Raw genomic sequence first — 21,010 nt, forward strand, 5'->3', positions numbered from 1 at the left:
CTAAGCCCATGAATAACTGGTTTCCATGGGGAAAGCCACAATTTTATAATGAAAGTAATGAATAGTGGAACAAATGAAGAGCATAGTATATTATAGCACAGAATGTCAATATTTACTCTAACAAGAAAAATGCACAGATTGGATTGATTTCCAAAAACAAAGCATGAAAATTAAAATAAACACATCTTGTTTCCATTATGCAAGAGCAAAGTGATATTTATTAGTGTAAAAACACTGGTGAACAAGAATGTGTTAGACCTCTACATTTATGGTCAATTGATTTTTTTAAAAGTATTCCAAGGCCATTCAATAGGGAAAGAATAGTCTCTTTAACAAACAGTGCTTCAACAACTGAATATCTACATGCGAAATGATGAAGTTAGGCCCATACTTCACTCCATATACAAATATTAAATCAAAATGGATCAAAAATCAAAATATCTGAGGTAAAACTAAAACTCAGATCTTCATGAACTTGGTTTTGGCAATGGATACTTAGACATGACACAAGCAACAAAAGAAAAATAAATTGGACTTCATCAAAATTAAAACTATTGTGCATCATAGGACACTATCAAGAAAGTGAAAAGACAATATACAGAAAGGGGAAGAATATTTGCAAATCATATATATCATAAAGGTCTAATATCCAGAATGTATAAAGAACTCTTACAATTCAACAACAAAAAAGATGAACAACCTAATTTTTTTAAAAATAGGTAAAGTGATTGAATAAGTATCTCTCCAAAGAAGAAATACAAATAGCCAACAAGCACATGAAATTCTGTTCAATATCATTAGTCATCAAGGAAATGCAAATAAAAACACAATGAAATACCACTTCACACTCTCTAGGTTTTAATTTAAAAAATAATAAAATAAAAAAAAACAAGCTTTGGTGAAGATGTGGAGATAATGGAACCTTCATACACTGCTTGTGGGAATGTAAATGGTACAGTCACTCTCAAAAATAGTTTGGTGGATTGCCAAAAGTTTAAATATAGAATTACCAAATGCTCAACAATTTCTCTCCTACATATATCTCCAAAATAATTGAAAACAAGTATTCCAACAAAAACTTGTACACAAATTTTCATAATAGTATTACTCATAATAGCCAAAAAGTGAAAACAGATGAACAGATAAAGGAGTTGTGGTATGTACATAAGACATTGTATTATTCAGCCATAAAAAGGAATGAGGTACTGATACAGGCCACAGTGTGAAATAAGCCAGACACAAAGATCACATATTGTATGATTGATTCCATTTATAAGAAATATCCCAAATAGGTAAAGCGGTAGAGACAGAAAACCAGTTGGGGACCCAGAGGAGAGGAGGAAATGAGTGGAAACGATTGCTTAATGAGTATGAGTTTTTCTTCTGTGGTGAAGAAAAGCTTTTGGAACTAAATAGAGGTGATAATTGCATAACACTGTGAATGTACTAAATTTCACTGAATTATACAACTGAAAATGGTTAAGTTTATGTGTATGTTATGTGAATTTTACCTCAATAAAAAAAGGTCATGCAAGGCATAGAGTTTTAAATCCTTATGCTGATATGTTTATAGCACATCTTTCTTTTTTTTTTTTCCTTTAGTTCCTATAAAACAAGTGCAAACAAGAAAAAAAGAATAAGAATGCATTAGGCCTAATTTTACTATACCACTCATTTTCATTTATGAGTAAATCTACAAGAGAATAATAAATAAATGTATTCAAAAGTCAGAACTTTTCAGTTCTCCCAACAAAAATGAAAGCTGGACCAGATATTTTTATAGTGACTAATTTTTTTGACTCTGTCTTCATGAGCTATAAAAAGGCACTTTTCTCTAGCTGTAAAGAGAGGGGATACAGTTTTTCAACAAATCCTATCCTTCCAGCTCATCTCTATCTTCCAGAGGGTTTTATTGTACAAGTTTATGCATCCACAGCTACAATTTTGAAACCCTGAGGTCTTTTCAAACTAAAGTTTTCTGAATCTCAAGATGTTTTAACTTCTTTTCAAAAATAAATATACAAAATAAAGACAATTTGGCACTGGGCCTGAATCATATGAAAGCATTCAGAATCATCAAAACTCAAATGATGATCATGTTAGAGTGAATATGCAAGAACAGGATCTAAATTTCCAAGAGTACAGCATTGATAGGCAATACGCTTATTATGCCCTGAGTGCCAAAAATGTTCAGTTCTCTAATTACTATAACGTGTGATTCCCTCAATGCTTCGGTAAACCGCAGCCCATGAAAGATAGCCTCAATCTACAAAAACTGTAAAGGACCCAGAATCTATTCAGAAATAACTGACTCAAAATCCTAAACGTAAAATCAAATAGTTTACTATTGGGAGATGACGTTTCAAATGGAAAAAGTTGAAGATGATACACTGGTGATGATCATAGAATCATTTGCTATGAGAGTCTATCACAAGGGTTTTATCCTAATCTGGAGGGCAAAAGGTGTTGTGGGGGATCAGAATTGGTCTCCCCAAAATGTGTCTCTTAGCCTTGACTATTTTCAAGGACAAAAAGACCTTGAAAGAAACTTTGACCTTCGCCCCAACTGCCTAAAAGAATTTAAGATAGAAGGGGCCTGTTCCAGGAAGGAGCTAATAATACCCTAAGATAACTCTAGTGTAATGTTAAGTGTGTTTCTCAGGTCACATTGTCTATAGTTGGCTCATTTTCATTTCCATCTCCATGTAAATTGCCTTCCTCCTCTTTGAAGATCTAAACCACTACCCCCAACATCCTCCTTTGTCTCTAACTGAAGATGGTATTTAAGGTGGCGGGCTTTGGTCATTCTGATGAGTTACTCAGTTTTCCTGGGTTTCTCCCATGTATATATGTTATTAAACTTTGTTTGATTTTCTCCTATTATCCTGTCTCACGTCAATTAAATTCTTAGACCAGCCAGAAGAACCTAGAGGGTAGAGGAATTGTCTTCCTCCCTTACAGTGTCTTCCCTGGAGAAGCTGATATTTGAGCTGAGGTCTCAGGAGGAATTGAAGCTACTCAGCAAAGAACAATAGAAGAGTAGTCCTGTCAAAACATATTCCCTGTGCATGGCAATAAGCCTGAAAATTCATGTCACTGAAAGGGAAGAAAAAAGTCCACGTGGCTGGAGCTCACAAAGAAAGAGATCTAGTCAAGATAAATAGGCAAGAGCCATTCTGTGCAGTGTCTTGTTTATGTAAGGATTTTAAATTTTATTCTAAATGCATTGGGGATACATTTAAAGGTTTTAAATAGAAGAGTGACCTAGTTAGATTGGTACTGTAATGGGATCTCTCTGACAACTGTGTGGAGAATTTGCTATTGACGGTACTCACACAAGAGTAGATTCAAGTAGATTCATTTCAGAAGTAATGATACCAGTGAGGTGTCTGTCAACCTGGAGAGATATGAGCAGATTCAAGAGACATTCAGGGAGCAAAGTTAACAAAGTCGAATGTAATTGCATTATCACTGAGATATTTTTAAAAACTACTGGTTATCAACATCTAGTCATCGCAGAGAAAGACTACTTGACTCCCCTGCAGAAAACAGCTATAAAACCTGCACATAATAAAAACCGCAGACTCAGATGCTCAGATAACACTGAAGAACATTGCAAATGGTAAATATCTGGATAAATTCAAAAATTATTTTATTCTTTTTTATTTTTCTCAGAATCTCTTTGTAAATTGCAAAACTGCTTAAAGCAAAATTTAACATTGCCTTTTGATATTTATAACACATATAGACAAAATACATATAACCACTATAACATAAAGGATTGGGTGTAAAGAGATGCATAGTATTACAAAGTTTCTACATTTTTTTGTGAAAAGGCACTACATTATCTCTAAGTGACCATAAAAAAATAAGGATGTATATTGTTTTCCCTAAGACAACTTTAAAAAAAAATGCAATGAAGTATAAAAAGTATTTGAAGAGGCTGCAGGATGCTGAAGAATTCTTCAGGAGAATTTAGGACAAACAGTAACATGTGAGAACAGGATTAGAAGACCTTGAATGAGCTACTGTGGCAGCCACAAAGTATACTCCTTGAATCTCCTTCAAGAAAGAACTCTCCATTCAGTTGCAAGGAGTGCAATAAGTTGACAGCTTCCAGCTCTTAACACATTCAGAACTTGTTTCAACTTTCAAGCTGAAATCAAGTTCTTCCTGTGTAACTCCAGCCTAAGACTAAGTATGGTGGATAAATAGGGCCTGGATATTTCTGTCTAACATAGGACTCCTTTAATGGGAAATATTTGCTCCAGAGATCCGCTGGGTTGACCAAGACTTTTGTCATATCTACACTCTGGTTGGAAGCTTTCTTTGTTCAGTGCTTCTTCTTTTCCTTTCATCTTTCTCACGTAATAAACCTCTTGAACTCCTAATTCCATCTCAGCACCTGCTCCCAGAGGACCCAGTAAACATAGCTCTTATTCCAAAGCTGGAATTATGCTTATCTTCTTTAACAGCTTTCCAGAAACCTTTGATTTATCTAAAGCAGGAGGAGGACAGAGAATGAAGCATCACTTTTGCCTGAAGATTATGAGAGGGGATTGCCGCATTCTCATGCACATGCTCCTCCCTCAAGATGTTCAGCAATGATGCAGGAACATGTAGTGTCTACCTGCTATAATAATTGCCAAGGTAAGGGCCACATCTTTTATCCTGGCTTTCCCTGCCCGGTAGAGAGGTGACATCAGTATTCAAACATTTATAATAAACATTCACAATAAGTATTCACTGAAATAGACACATGGCACATGGAATAAATTTAACCTATTTATACTTATTGTCACAACACATCATTCATGGTAAAGAAGAGAACTTTATGCTACTTTTTTCATTCCTATACTAAAAGAAGTATGTAACCATTATACAAGGATATAGTGATATATGAATAAAAACATAAAGAATGAGACAAAGCTCTCAGGTATCACTGGTCCAGAGAGAATTCTGGAATGAAGAGGTGGCTCTTTTCCTATTTTAATAAGAAAAAAAAAGGATAATTTTGAGGCTGGAAACAGATAAAAAACTGTTTTTCATTCTCTCAAAAATATAACATTGAGCTCCAAAAAGGAGTTAGTGATCCATTTAACACTTTACTGATCAGAAAGTTGAAACTCAAATGAGAGTGGGAAGTTGCTTAGTATACACATATAAAACTTGCTAGAGCACAGGCCTAGACTTGTAACATAATTGCACTTTGTGTTAACTAAGGATATGGATTCTGAACTTGATGTTCTCATCTATAAAATTGAAAGAATAACATCCAAGCAGGAAAATTATGCATATAAAATAAAAGAAAAAAGTGAAACAATTTATCACAATTCCAGGCTTCCAAAGGATTCTCAGATGGTTGTGTTATCAATTAGACTAGTAGCAAATTGATTACCCGCAGCCCCTCTGCTATTCCCAACCAGGACATTAGAGATGAACAAGAAAGCAATAGTGATTTGTAGTGCTTGAATCAAACTGATTTGTCTTGAAGGGACTGAGTAAACTACCTGAGAGTAAGAACTGAGCTGCCATGGCAGCGGCTAGTGACTCTCCCATAAGGAGAACGGACATTGAAGGTGGTAGTTCATCTCCGAAACAAAAAGAGAGAAAGAATAAGGAAACAAAAGTGAGCAAGACAAAAGAATTCTGGAACATGACAGATTTTGCTTAGAAAGTTGAAAATCACTTAGAGTCTAGAAGGATATTCTTTGAAATTCTCAGGGACTGTCATCCATCCATCCATCCATCCATCCATCCTTTCATTCAAGATTTGTTTTTAACTCTTAACAAACACCTTAATTGCATAACTTGGATGAGAAAGTCAGAAGAAGTCTCAACTTTCCTTGACTAGCTCAGGCCTTATAAAACACGGTGACCAGGAGCCCAAAACACCAGGTGGTTATGAACATCAATGCTGGTATCAGACTAGCTGGGCTCAAGTTTTGGCTCCAACAGCATGACCTTAGTCAAGTCAGTTAACCTCTCCGTGCTTCATTTTCCTCATAATAATAGAACCTAATTCAGAGAGTGGAGGATTGCATGAGATATTCTTATGAAGTGCTTGGTGCATAATTCCATAGTTAGCCCTATTTTTTATCTACTATTTTTATTATCTCAATCATTGTTACCCCCATTCTTTGTAAGAGAAGAAAGGTGCTAAGTAATTAAGTATTGTATTGACAGGGAAAACTAACTCTCATATAGTTTCCCTTCCACCCACAATAACCTGGATATTGCTTTCTTAGTGGTCTTGAGTGGTAAAGTGAAAGAGAGACAGAAAGCAGGCGGAACAAAAAGAAAGAAAGGAAACAATGAATTTACCTTTATCAAGGGCACACTTTTTTCCTAGCAGAGTAGAACTTCACATTGATGTATTTTTTAAATCCTTGCAGTGGAATCATATGTGTTAAATGCTATAATATGCACTTTACAGGTTCAGAAACAGAGCCTCAGAAAGTCTCATAAAAACACCCAAGGCACACAACTGGATGTGGCAGAGTGCGCATTTGACCACCCTATGGCTTGACACTGAAGCCTAAGGGAAGAGGGGCAGAAGAGAAAACTTCATTGTATGCTGCTTTACAATTTACAAAGTGCTTCCCACGTTTGATTTTATTTCAACTTCACAGAAGTTTCATGAGGTAAGTAAATCTGGCTGGTTGCGTTTTACAGATGGGGGAAATGGAATCTCAGAATGGTCACATGACATGCCCAAGGTTACACCACAAAGTAGAGGAGATGGAAGTACAGGCAATATTGGGGTTCCCACCCCACGTTCTTTCCCTTGCTCCTTTTTCAAGTAAATAGAGGACAGGGAGGAATCTGGAGCAGTGTCTGCAACTGTCCCAAAGAGGAAGAGTGTATTTATGTCTTCTGAATATTTGACAATTTCCCTCCCCTTATGCAACTTTAACTATCATAAGAAATTGTAAACTCCATGAGAGCAAGAAAAAGATCTGTCTTTTACAGGACTACGTCCCAATGCTTATCACACTGCTGGCATTGGGTGAGTAGTTGATACATATTTTTTGAATAAATAGATGAATTAATAGATGCAAAGAGAGTGCCAAACCGTCAAATCTTTAATAAGAATGAATTTGCTGCTTGGCAGAGGAAGGCTCACCTGTGAGAGTTTTAACCATCCTCAAGTAAGCCCTGGTTATGTGCATGAATGCTTCTTGAATAAATTTCAGTTGTATTTTCACTTTCCTTGTGGTTCCCATGTCTAGCATTTTTCACCTCTAGAAATGTAGATCTCTGGATTTGCAGTGGCCCCTAACTTCTCTCATTTCCTTCCAGGAAGAAACAGAGCATCTCACCAAGCATGTGACCCTGTGGCCTTCTGAGTAACCCTAGCCCTGCAGCATCTGGCCTGCATCCAAGGAACCACGATTTGGAAGACTGGTGGCTGTCTTTGACCACCTTCCAGGTAGGATGACGGAGAATGAGAATGTGCTTTTCAGAGTTTAATTACACAAAGAGTTAAGTTCTTAGCCTTCTTCAGCAATCAAGTTAGTGTGACTCCTAAGGCTAGAATAGCAGAGCATGAAACAGCCAATGAAAGCTAATAAATAGTGGAAAAGGTACATTTTTCTTATCAGAAAAAAAGTATGTGAAAGAAGCCAAACCCCACAGCAGAGCAAGCACACTTGTTCCTCTAGCTTGCCAGATGGGAATCTGAGGTCCCTGGGGTAGGGACTGAGCCGTGGGGTGCCTCCTCACACTAATGAGGTTTGCCCTAGAATCCGAGGAGACAGATGGATCTGCAGGTTGGAACCCCTCAGCAATCTCCCTGGGAGTTGGCGCGATTTCATTGGACCAATTCCCACCTCTGGTCGCTCCCCTTTCTCTGCCCTCTCTCTCCCTCTCCTACCTCCTCCTCTACCTGTTTTTGTAGCTTTTGTAATGCTTTATGCCCCAGCACATATTCTCTCTGTGTACTTCCTTTTGCATCTCACTGACTGACCACGTTTTCAGCCTCACACAATTCTTTCTCTCCCTGCTTCCTGTTTGTCCCCACCCCCCTCCCCCACCTCCCCATATTTTGGGATGTAACAGCTCCATCTTGATCCTTTCTGACCCCATTAAATTCTTGTTTATTCACAAGTGTTCCAGAAAGAGGTCATGTATGAATTAATGAGAAGGAAAAGAAGACACTATTAGAAATTCTCATTTCTGTGTCTGGTACTCAATTTAAGGATTTTTCTGATTAAAAAAAAAAATAGGAGAAAATGCTTTGGTCATTGAGGAAGTGTAGGAGTCTTCCTGTCCACTGCTAGCCTGTAGAACTCTGCAGATATCAGGTAAGGTGGAAGATCTAATCTGACACACTGAGAAATGAGTAGATTTCCACGAATCGTGGCAGATTCACCAAAGAGAGGATAATTCCCAGGCACCAAGCATCATGCCAAAAGCATGTGGTAGACTGGCTTGAGGAAATCTAGTTAACTGGCTTTATGTATGGGAATGCCTAGAATACAAGGCCCAATCCCGTTAGTGCAATTTGGATATCATAGCCCTCTTGTGGATTATTTTGTCTCCTTCCAGACTCCACCAAGAGCGGCTAGAGTGCCCTTGCCAAAATAAAAGTATACCTTTTAAGAGAACTTGAAGTGATGTGATATATATATTCAATAGAATAGTATTCAGCCTTAAAAAAGAAGGAAACTCTATCACATCCTGTAGCATAGATGAAGCTTGAGGACGTTAGGCTAAGTGAAATAAGCCAGTCTCAAAAAGACAAATAGTGCGTGATTCCACTTATATGAGGTATCTAAAATAGTCAAAATCATAGAAACAGAAGTAGAATAGCGGTTGCCAGAGGTAAGGGAGAGGGGAAGATGGAGAGCTCTTGTCAAGTGGATATAATTTCAGTTTCACAAGATAAAATAATTCTAGAGATTTGTTTCACAACAATGTGAATATACTTAACACCACTGGACCGTATGCTTAACAGTGGTTAAGATCATAAATTTTATGTTATGTGTTTTTTACCACAATTAAAAACTTTGTAAAAGAATACATATAGTTGTAAAACTTTAAACAAAAAGAGAAAAGAAAAGAAACAAGAGAAGGATAAACTCAGAATATAGTGTAATGTTTACCTTGGGTATAGGGTGACTGGAGGAAGCCATATAAACAGATGAAGGCAATTGCCAAAGTGTCATAGCTTTCAAAATGGGTGGTGAGTCCAAAGGTGTTACAATACTATTGACAATAACTAAATCATCAATAAAAAACTGCCATACATGGGTCAACGATGAGAATGTGGTAATGAGCCGAAGATTAGGAAGAGATCAATTTCGTACCAAAAAAAGAGAAAATAGGTAATATTTGGTTACATCAATTCCTACTTTAAAAGACTTTACAATTTCCTATTTTTCTTAAATTAAAAAAAAAAATTCCTTAAAATAGCTTTCAAGGACCCCACAATATCTCCGAATGTCTTTCTCTCTCTTGATGCTCATCATACACCCTTTTCCCATATACATGATTTATGCTAAACTTGTTTCAGTTTCTCATATGCTCTGCGTCATATTGCCTGCAGCCCTTTCAACATGCTACCCCACCACCCAGGGCACTGTTCCCCTTGCTCATGTTCTGGCTAACTTCCATTCCTTGACATCTTGGCTAAAACATCAGTTCCATCCTCAGGGAGGCCTTCTCTGACCTCCTGGAAGTGGTTAGTGCTCTTGCATCCCTATGAAACACTGACCACAGCACCACTATTGCCTGTGGAATCACACCTCTCTCCCACTGGCAGCAAGGACATGCCTGTTTTGCTTACCACTTTATCTTTAGCCCCAGCATAATATTGGAAACTTTATGAATAGTAAAACATGCAAAAAAATGATGGGCCTTAGAGTAAAACTGTAATCACCTTCCCCACAGAGACACAGACTTCCACTTTGTTGAATGGCCCATAGGCATTAGAAATACTTCAGAAGGGCAAATACACTGGCTTTCTTGCTGTTCCTCCAAAACCACAGGCTTGTCCCACCAGTAGGTCTATTCTACTGTTCCCTTCACCTAAAGCGTTTGCCTTCCCCGCAGGTATCTGTTTAGCTAACTCACTCATTTGCTTCAAGATTTTGCCCAAATCTCACCTTTAATTGAGGTCCTATACGCTATTTATTTAATACCGAAACTTCTCTCTGCAACTGGCCCTTCAAACCCTCCCTACCTGTTTAATCTTTTACTTTTTTCAAAGTACTCATCATCTTCTAACATACTATAGAATTGACTTATGTTTACTATACATTTTCACTTAGCCCCACCCAGTCTCACTAGAATATAAGCTCCAAGAGGCAGGCATTTTTTTTTTCCTGCTTTCTCTCCTCAAAGCCCCCCAGTATATAGTCGTATATTTTAGTTGTGGCTCCTTCTAGTTGTGGCATCTGGGACGCTGCCTCAACATGGCCTGATGAGTGGTGCCATGTTCGCACTCAGGATCCGAACTGGCAAAACCCTGGGCTGCCAAAGTTGAGTGTACGAACTTAACTAGTTGCCACAGGCCTTGCCCCAGGGATTTTTTTTATCGTGGTGAAAACACATATCATAAAATTGACCATCTTAGAATTTTTAAGTATACAGTTCAGTAGTGTCAAGAATATTTATCTTGGCTGTGAAACAGATCTCCAGAACTTTTTCATCTACTAGAACTGAGACTCTATGCCCATTAAACAACTCCCCATCTCTCCCTCCACCCACCCCTGGCAACCACCATTCTACTTTCTATTTCTGCGAATTTGGCTATTTTAGATACCTTATGCAAGCATAAGCAAGATACCTTATGTTTGTCCTTTTGTGACTAGCTTATTTCATTTAGCAAAATTCCCTCAAGTTCCATCTACGTTGGGTCTTCCTTTTTAAGGCTGTATAGTATTCCATTGAATGTATATACCACATTTTGTTGACCCATTCATCCATGATGAACATTTGGGTTGCTTCTATGTCCTGGCTATTGTGAATAAGAGGGAGAGATTTTTGTCTTTTTAGTTCATTGACACGTCCCAAGAACCTAGAACAGTGCCTTTTGCGTAGGAGATGCTAAATAAAAATTTGTTGGATAAATGAAATATAGGGGGCATAGTGGATGCTACTTACTAATTCTAGAATTTTCTAGATGACTTTTCCATCCTATACACTACAGTCTACCACTACCTAGTGTTTGAGGCATCCCTTAGTATGGCTTGGTCCATAATAAATAACTGGAGTCCTTGAGTAAACAGGGTAGTTAGGGAACTATGAGGCCTGGTTATCTAGACATTTCTTACTCACAAAGCTTCCCTAGCATCTGGGTCTTCAGGATGGGTCTAGTACCTACAAAATTACTGGTAGAGTATAATTGCCTTAACTAGGGTGATTATATATACTCTAAGATGCATAAACAAATAATTATATGAGTTCTTGGCCTCCAAAGAGGAAAAGACCTAATGCAGGCAGATTCTCAGGGGAGAAGAGACTGGGACAGGTACGAAAGGTACATCGTTGAGTGGTACTTCCCCCAATTTAGGGAGGACAACTATTGGTGCAGGAGAGTGTGTGAATTTTGTTGATTCCTGTGACCAGCTCCAACTTCAGTGAATGGCTAGAGACTGGTATTCTTCTATTTCCTGTGGAAATCCAGGAAAAGAATTCCTTTCCACCCAATGACCTCTAAGTTGGGCCTTACCCAAACGTGCCGTTTTTCCCTTTGAAAAGAATATCTCTCAAATATTTTTTTTTTAAAGATTTTATTTTTTTCCTTTTTCTTCCCAAAGCCCCCCGGTACATAGTTGTATATTCTTCGTTGTGGGTCCTTCTAGTTGTGGCATGTGGGACGCCGCCTCAGCGTGGTTTGATGAGCAGTGCCTTGTCCGCACCCAGGATTCAAACCAACAAAACACTGGGCCGCCTGCAGCGGAGCACGAAAACTTAACCACTCGGCCACGGGGCTAGCCCCTCTCTCAAATATTTTGATGCCTCCAAGATCTTGGTACCAGATTTGAAAGTAATTAGAAAAGTTTGCATGGCTTTATTTAATTTCATCATGGAGTTCATGGCTATTGAATTCTGTAATCAAATTTAGGTTTTTATATGTAAATTATGGAGAAATGAGATTAACAGAACAAAGTGTGGCAGCCTCACTGAAGGGGCCTGGTGATGGGTATTCCCAAAGCTTCATTTATAGATCTAGTATAGACACTTGAATTCTGAGGAGGGTATCTGCAGATATTCAGAAACCTCCAATTTGCAAATACATCTATAGTGTGTAAGTTCCTGAAAAAGCAGTAATATTTGAAAAATGTGTGTTCTCATCACATTCTTAATTCTCTCTATATCAGAAAAAGTTGTTCTGGAATCACAGTTCTCTGGAGAATTATATGTTCCTCATGCTTGGTCTCTAGAGAGACATTCCATGACAGTTACCATGTACTCTTGGCTGAAGAACCACTCATCCATCAAGTGCCTCCTTGCGATATACCTCCCTTATAGTGCATGCAAGTAGGTGCTTCCACAAAATTAAAATTAATATATCATGGGACATTAGGATTTCCTAAAATTAATCAAGACGTTGATTGTTAAACCTATGACGGTCAAGGGCCTATAGCACAGCATAGTGCAATAAATAAAGTATTTAAGCACAATGGCTTTGGAGTTATTTGGATGTAGGTTCAAATCCCAGCTCAGCCACTTAATGTTTATGATTTGGGATAAATCCCTAATTCTTCATTTATAAAATACAAAAATAATCAAAGCCTCTTCAGGCTCTGCAGGGATATGGGAGGACTGTAAAGCACTCAGGGCAGTGCCAGGCACACGCTGGGCACTGAAATGATCATGCAGCTGCTCTGCTGCTGTCACACTTGTCTTTTGCACCTGCAGTCCGTTCACCGCTCAGCAGCCAGGGTGATCTTTTGAAAGCTTAAATCAGTCCCTGTTACGTGACCATGTAAAAGCCTGCCAAAGACTTTCCACTGCAGTCAGAAGAAAATTCAAAGAAGGAGTGAATCTTTGACCTCTTTTCCTGCCGCCCTCTCCCTCTCTCATTATATTCCAGCCACGCTGAACCTGCCTTCTGTTTCTCAAATGCTCACACCTCATTTCCACACAAGGCCTTTGTGCTTACTGCTTCCCTCTTCCTGAAAGATGCTCTTCCCTGCCTCTTTGCTTGGGTGACTCTTTCTTATCCGAGGTTGCATGTCACTATCTCAGAGATGCTTTCTCTAACCACCCAATCCTCCCTTCACTCTACATACCATTATTTGATTTTATTAACTCAATAGTTCTCTTCATTATACATAATTATCTTTCTCTCCCAACGAGGATATAACTAAGCTTTCCTTTCTGCATAGTTCTATGAATTCCCACTTGTGCTTGACATACAGTACACACTCAAGAAATGCTGGTTGACTGGATGGATGGCCGGAAGGATGGGTGGGTGGATGGACGGATAGATGGATGAGTAAGTATTATGCCACCAGTTGTTGCACTGTATATGGTAATGATGTGGTACGAAAATGATATACAAACCTGTATGACAAAGAAAACATCTCCAAAAGGTTGATGCAGTCTCCTAAGTCTGCTCAGATAAGATAGGACAGGAGCCGACCAGTAAAGGATAAGTAAATTGTGATAGAGGGAGGAACTTTTAGGAAGTTGTTTAACCTCCAAATATTTGAGATTTTCTTCTCTTCCCTCAGGGGTAAGGACAGGCCTGCCCCTCATTTATGGGGATGTTCTGGAGCCAGAGATAATGCCTAAAAGCTGCTGAGTGCTAATTAGCTCTATCCGTCAGGGCACAGGAAGGCAGCAGGTCTGAGTGGCTGATTGCAAGGTCTGTAGCTGAAAATACTTCTTGCCAACTGCCTGGAGGGGCTGATAAGGGAAATGACTACATCCTGTAAATTAACATATTCTAAGCAGGTCAGAAGACCCCGTTGTAGAAAACAGTGGTAACGATGGAAAGAAAAGTGAAACCATCCCATTTTAGTTAGCATGCCTAAGTAATGAAGTTGTGAACTCCTTCACAAGCTTCGTTGCCTTAGCATCAGCAGTGGGCGGCAACTGAAGTTTAGTTTTTAGGAGTAGCTACTGGTAAAGTTAGGAAAGAAGTATGCTTATATACATTGTGCCCGTTTCTTAGTTCTCTTCATTTTGCCCTTTTCTATTTGAGCAATCACTGCCACGTTTATTCTTTCTCTTCCCTTTAAAAGCAGAGTATTTCCGTCTCTGCTTTCACATCTGATATGCCTTCTCTGGATGATTCCTCAAGCACCAGATTTCCCTGGACATTACAGTTTAGGAGAAAGAGCACTAGACTAGACATCAGAACAAACCAGGATTCGGGTTCTGGTCCCTGTTCTGCAGATGTACTAGTCATGATTTCTTTGGCTACAAGTTCCAGAAACCCGGGTTAAACTAGCTTAAGAAAGGAAATCATTGGCTGGCATAATTGAAGTTCAAGGAAGGTGAAGACTTCAGGCATTGCTGGATCCAAGGGCTTGTCAATAACAGCAAGCCTCAGTCTCCTCTCTACATTTCAACCCTCCTTCTTTTGACCTAATCCAACTCTTAACTTTTTAAAATCAGACGTTGTTCTCATATTGTCTCTCTCAACATGGTAACAAATATGGCCACTGGTAGCTCCAAGTTTTTTGCTTTAACTCACTATCCAAAAGGAAGAAGGATCTTTCCATCTCTCCCTGGTCCATATATCAAAACTCAAGGAGCCAGGGGGATGTGATCATCTGAGAAGTCAGGCTGGTAACATGCTCAGCCCTATGTGTTTGCAGGGTGGCAGAGCAGAGCAGCTGCTCACGAGCACCATGATTGACATTCCCATGACCACATGAAAAGCGGAAGGAAATAGTCACTAAAGGAAAGGGTACTTGTCAGAAAGACAATGACTGTTCCTACTATTTTCTCATCTGTAAAATAATTGCTTTCAGTAAGATTATGGATGTGGATATGCTTCGAAAACCATAAAGCCTAGCACAAATGAAAGCTAATATTATCATACAAACTTTTTTTCTGTTTCATTATTTCAGAACCTTAGCTATGTAAGGTATCAGGTGGCTTGTAAGGCTGTTGGAAAGATTAAATGGGACAAAGTGTGAGAGCTTTACACAGAATACCTGGTATGAAGTCAGTGCCCAATGTTATCATCTCTCACTCATGCCAGGTAATGTACAATTTGCCAAAGTTTTACCTGAAGAGAAAAATCTAATGGCTAAAGTTAGTCATTATTTATGCCAAGTGGCAAAGACATTTGGGGATGAAGGAATAAAATTGCCTGTTTTATTTAACTTATTTTTTGTAGTTCTCTCTCTGTTTCTTCCCCTTCTGTCTCTCTCTCTCCCCCTACACAACCTTTTTTGTTTTGGAGGGAGGAGGGGAGTGGGGAGAATTATGCAGAGTTGAATTCATGCATACTAAGTAAGAATATACATATATGCTATTATATCATTTGAATTCTTTACCATGCAAAATGTCTGGCTCACATTCATACTGGTTATGTGGGCAATGCTGATGACTTTAACACGAACAATGATGAGGAGAATAATAGACTTCAGTTTCACGGCACAAAGCCTTTTGAGTGGAGCCTTTCCTGATGTGAGTTGTAGCCCCAGATTCAGTCTTGCTCTATGCAGCGCCTCCACACCATGGGAGGGGAAAATTCACTGATAGGCTGGGCATTGAGGTCATGGGACATCCGGTGCGGGTCTCTCTCTTGCATGTTACATATCCAGTGAAAAATGGGTTCTTTGTCAACAGCTTCCAGAGAGACATGAATAGGCTCTCAGATGACAGTCTAAACCTTCAGTCCATGGCTGCCCTGACACGTGGTCAGAAGAACACTAGACTGAAAATTGACAGACCTGCGCTCTCACCTTAGCTCTCTTGCCAACTTGCTTCATGACCTCGAATAAGGTACTTCCCCCTTTTGGACGCGACAACTTGCTGATCTTGGAGGTGATGTGTCGGTTTTGTGCACCCCAGTGCTTCTGGGAATCAGTCCCTGCATAGAACTAAGGCAACTTTATGGGCATTGTTTCCTCTCATCCAGTTTCCCTAATCTTCCTACTGGGCTGCTCGTCGCGTTAGCTTCAGAACAGAAAGTTCAACACTAGTTTATGGACCACTCCATTACAACACATGCGTTTGCACCTAATGCCTCTACCTCTGAGGGGTCACTCGCCATTTTAACTGATGTAGCAAAACGACCTGAGTGGAAGGAATTTTGAACATGACCGTGGGCAGTGCTGTGCTCACTCACTCCACAAAAGATAATCATTGTAAATCCAGAGAACAGAGACAAAGAGTCCTAAAAAGTAGCATTTTACTTTCATGAATATATAAACCACTCTTTCCAGTTCTTTTTCTCTCTGCCCAATTCTTTCTCCATCCCCCAAGGTCTACAGAGTGACTTGTTTAATTTTCCACCTATGGACAAAACTGACTTGCTGAAATATCACTAACTTTAATTCTCAAGAGTTTGTTCTGTCCTTCCATCTACATGCATAAAAGAACACACTCCCCCACTAGACTATAAGCTCTGTGAGTACAGGTGTCCTCAACTAACTCTTTTATTCATTGCTTAAACCCCATAGAAATTTAATAAATAATTAAATAAATGAATGGATAAGTGAGTGAATAAATGATTGAGTGACCCTGAATGAGTTCTAATGATGAAATTTGTATAGGAAGCACTTCTGGAATTTATTACTCATATTTGGCATGGGCTGCCAATGATCTTTTTAGAATGCCATCTACCGTGAAATCATACGTTGGCTGCGATCTCATCACTTGTACATGTATGGTAGAAAATCTTGTTCTGAATTATACAAAATTCAACTTCTTGGGCACAACTGGATTGTTAGCTCTTAGCATGCAGGTATATGGATAGGCAGCTCTCCATATTCAACACAAATTTAAAAGTAAAGGAGAGATTTGGCCTATTTGGGGTAGATGGTTAGAGGGAGAGGAGTGCAATGGAAGGAAGGAATAAACAATAAACAGGTCTAGTGTGGTTAGGGAGCTGGAGGTAGCTGAGAACAATCCACAGCATAATTCAGTGGTGAGCAAGGCTACAGAACCAAAAGGAATGTAATATCAACATTTGTTTCAAAACAGCCTATGAGTTACATGGTGTAATCCTTCCCATTTCTCAGTTAAGGAATCTAAAGATCAGAGAAGTTGGGTGACTTGTCTATGATCATACTAGTAAGCTGAGATTTTGATTCCACATTCAAAGACAGTCAGGTATGCATGCTTCTGAACTGGAAGGTAAGTGGTCAGAGGCCAGAAAAGAAGCTTATCAGATATGAATGAATGGAGAGCCATGATTGCCTAAGAATTCCCAACAATCTTTGATTTTACTCTTTCTCAATCTACGCTCTCTTAACTCTGGAGTCCAGCCTAAGGAAGCTCGGCTCCTGCAAATGGCCCTTCAAGGTTTTCAGCATCCTATTCATACTTTCTTATCTCTAGATCATCAGTTCTTTGTATCTAGAGACTAATAAATACCTTTGAATGACTTGCTGTAGCTGTTTCTGTTCTCTGAATTCTCTTTAGAAGAATTCCTATGAAGCAGAGTTGGTCTAGGTTAGGGTTTCTTAAGCTATAATGGATTAAATTTATCTTTAGGATTATAAAAAACAAAGATTCCTGCATCTAATTCTGATAAAGTGGATGGATACCTGGAGTATGTGTTTTTAATAAGACCCCTAGGAGATTCTGAAGAAGTTGGTCTACAGACTACACCTAGGAAAAAATAATGGACTAGGAGCAAAAGAAAGTGCCCAAACAAGATTCACAACAGCAAATGTGCAGTTCCTGACCAAGCTGCGCTCAATGCAGGTGCTCAACAAATGTTCATTAGATCGGTAGGTGGCTGGGAAGATAGATGGATGGATGAGTAGATGGATGGATAGATTGGTGCATAGGTGGATGGGTGGATGGGCAGATAGAATGAAACGGATAAATGTTTGGACATGTAGATGAAGGAACTTGCTTTCTTTTTCTTTATAGACAAACTAAATGGTGATCTTGCCAACATTATCTAAACAGCTCTCCTCAGATAAGGCAAAATTCATCACCCTGTGTGAAACCATTAGAATATACAATGGTGGATAGTTGCTCTTCCAGACTGATTTATATATTGTTGTTGTTACAAACTGAGTAGAACTAATATTAGTTACGCGGTTATTTTTGAGATGGTAATGGAGTGATATAAAATATGAGGGAGTTGTTTTACTTGATCTGAGTATTTAGTTCCCTGGCTGCTAGACAACACCTTTTGTTTCTATTATTTACAAACCACGATAATACTACAGCTATTACCCTTTCTGGATGGGATTACCTAAAAATTAATTTGTTATGTAAGATTGCTAATTATAAGGCTAAAACATACCCATTAAAGGCATGTACCTTATAACTTGAGATGAGAGACTGAGTGAAATAAAGCGTAGAAAATGATTATTGAGGCTGAGGGCATAAGAATATAAAGCCACTGATTTATTTTAGGATTGGGGATTAGTTTAGCATGATAAGCTAACTTTACAAAAAGGACTGTGGTAGAGCAAAACCCTTTCTGCTAGCTCTTCTGAACCAGGGTGATTTCTCCTCAGGTATCCAGGGTCTTCATCTAGCTCCTTAGCTGTCCTGTCCCACCTCCTTCCCTCTGTCTACTATCTTAGACCTCAAAACACTAATGCTCGGGCCCTCTCTCTTTCACTAGGTTCAACCATTCAAAAGGCAGCTTAGTGGAGGAGATCAGTGCATGGTCTCTGGAGAAAGAATGCCTGGTCTTAAATCCTAGCTCCACCACTTACTAGTATTAAACCTCTCAGGACCTCAGTTTCCTCATCTGTAAAATGAAAGTAATGATAGCAATTAGCTCACAATGCTGTTATAAGGATTAAACAAGCTAACTATGCATTAAGTATTTAGACATTAATAGTAAGTTTTCAGTAAACATTATTGTGAATTTTTTCAATCATAAAGGTAATTAATAACATCACAGAAATTGTGAAAAAGGAAAGCATACTCATAATCCTAATACCCTAACCCACACCAGGTATTTTTCATTTTAATGAACTAGCTTTTGAAAGTGGAATTTCACCTTCTGGATCCTTTTCATGGTTTGGAGAAACCACAAATGTGACCATTAGTTTTTTTCTCTCCTACATAAAAGTTTTCTTACACATCTAATTCTAAAGGCCAAAATCTCACTTCCAAATTTGAGAAAATCTGTATAGCTAAGCGGTGCTTGTTAAGATTCAAGTATATTGCCAGAGATGAGTACTTTATTAAGACAGTAACTTATCTTTGAGTCTAGGTTTCCTTATCAGGTTAGTTCCATATTCTGTAAAGTTTCACCCATTCCCTAGGACACTTTGGATGAAGTTATTGTGTTAAAGTCATGGGGTTGGGCTTTTAAGTCAGCCAAATGTGGGTCTAAGATCCAGAATCTGGACCACTCATCTTCAGCAAATGACTGAGCTTCTCAGATGCCTCATCTGGAAGAATGAGGTTAATAACTCTGTACAATGTTGTGAGAATTACAATAAGGACAAGAAATGACTCAGCTATCCATATAGAAAGTGATGAACTTTCCCTGAGAGAATGGGGCCATAAGAAAATGGATTTTCCTGGGCATGAAAGAGCTGGAGGCAAAGATATTCCTTAGGGACTATGAGCAATGACTATGCTTTACTCCCCTCGTACCTTCCAGGCTCACCACAATCAAGTCTGTGATTGATGCTACAAAACAAGGAATGCTGTATATTTGTAAATCGTCCTTAAATTAGAAGTGCTAATTGATACAACCCTAAGTATAAAAAGGCAATGATGTGGCAAGACTGGAGCTTTCAGATTCAGCAAGATCCCTTATGCATGGACAGTGTCATTGTCAGCTGTGGCTCCATCAGAGACCTTTGTAGTGGTATTAGTCTGCTCAGGCTGCTATAACAAAATGCCACAGACTGGGTGACTTAAACAAAAATATATTTTTCATAGTTCTGGAGGCTGGGAAGCTCAAGATCAAGGCATCAGTTGATTCAGTTTTGACTGAAAGCCCTCTCCCAGGCCTGTAGATGGCCACTTTCTTTTTGTGTATTCATGTGACATTTCCTAGGTGTGCATGCAGGGAGCAGTGGGGGAGACAGTGAGCTCTTTGATATCTCTTCTTATAAGGACACTAATCCCATTGGATCGGGGACCTAGCCTTATGACCTCATTTAACTTTAATTACGTCCTTGTTACCTTATCTCCAAATATAGTCACATTAGGGGTTAGGGCTTCACCATACAAATTTGAGGAAGACACAATTTAGTACATAGCAGGGGCCAAGGGAAGTAATACTGAGTTATGTTGTATCTGCTCTTCCCAATAAGAGTTGTGTCAGGGTCAGCTTAATAGATGTATGGGTATGGGTGTATGTCCTCTCTTCCTGCCAAACCATAAGCTACCAGAGTTGCTGCAGGTGCCCATACCTTCCCCTCCTCACAGATGTTCAGGTCTAGAAAGCCCAAATGAGGAGTCTCATCTCATTGGAGGCAAGAACTGGGACAGGGAAACCTGGAGTTAAAGTGATGGAAAGAGAGGTGGTGGCCCTAGTTTCTTGCTTTAAGCACCAAGAGAGTTGTCAAGTGTCACACTCAGGAAGTGGAAGCCACACCTCATGCTTGTTTTCTGTTAAATATACCTTTGGAAAACTGTAACAACCAGGATGTCAGAGTTTAATGAGAGACACGTTACACATTGAGATTTCCAATCACGACTCCTTTTAAGAGTCTACAGAGTAGCTCTCCTGCCTCTGTCTTGATGACTCGTCCTCTTCAAACTCACTCCTTGCTAGTGTATGACACCATCTTGGCTTCCTGGAGAGAAGTGATGAAGGAGCACAGGCCCCTTGCTGAGAAACACATTAGCACAATTCCTAAAATATGCTTTTTAGACTATTTTGATCTATGATATGTGTTATCACTTAATAAATATCGGGCTAGCTTAGGTTATGTCT

At 39.0% G+C, this 21,010-nt stretch overlaps 2 long non-coding RNA genes across 3 annotated transcripts in view; one reads left to right on the forward strand and one right to left on the reverse strand.

Annotated features, from left to right (window-relative positions):
* Positions 1 to 7,486, reverse strand: part of LOC139075057 (uncharacterized) — a 29,266-nt gene extending 21,780 nt beyond the window's left edge. For both annotated transcript variants that reach the window (XR_011525087.1, XR_011525086.1), the window contains exons 1-2: positions 7,127 to 7,486; positions 3,336 to 3,397 (exon numbers count right to left, since the gene is read on the reverse strand). This is a non-coding gene — a long non-coding RNA (uncharacterized lncRNA). The remainder of the gene's footprint in view (positions 1 to 3,335; positions 3,398 to 7,126) is intronic.
* A 144-nt stretch (positions 7,487 to 7,630) lies between these two features.
* The window catches only part of LOC139075058 (uncharacterized), a 44,516-nt gene continuing 31,136 nt past the window's right edge, over positions 7,631 to 21,010 (forward strand). The window contains exons 1-2 of the long non-coding RNA XR_011525088.1: positions 7,631 to 7,772; positions 15,763 to 15,918. This is a non-coding gene — a long non-coding RNA (uncharacterized lncRNA). The remainder of the gene's footprint in view (positions 7,773 to 15,762; positions 15,919 to 21,010) is intronic.

This window comes from Equus przewalskii, chromosome 13, assembly GCF_037783145.1.
Source record: "Equus przewalskii isolate Varuska chromosome 13, EquPr2, whole genome shotgun sequence".
Lineage (NCBI taxonomy): Eukaryota > Metazoa > Chordata > Mammalia > Perissodactyla > Equidae > Equus > Equus przewalskii.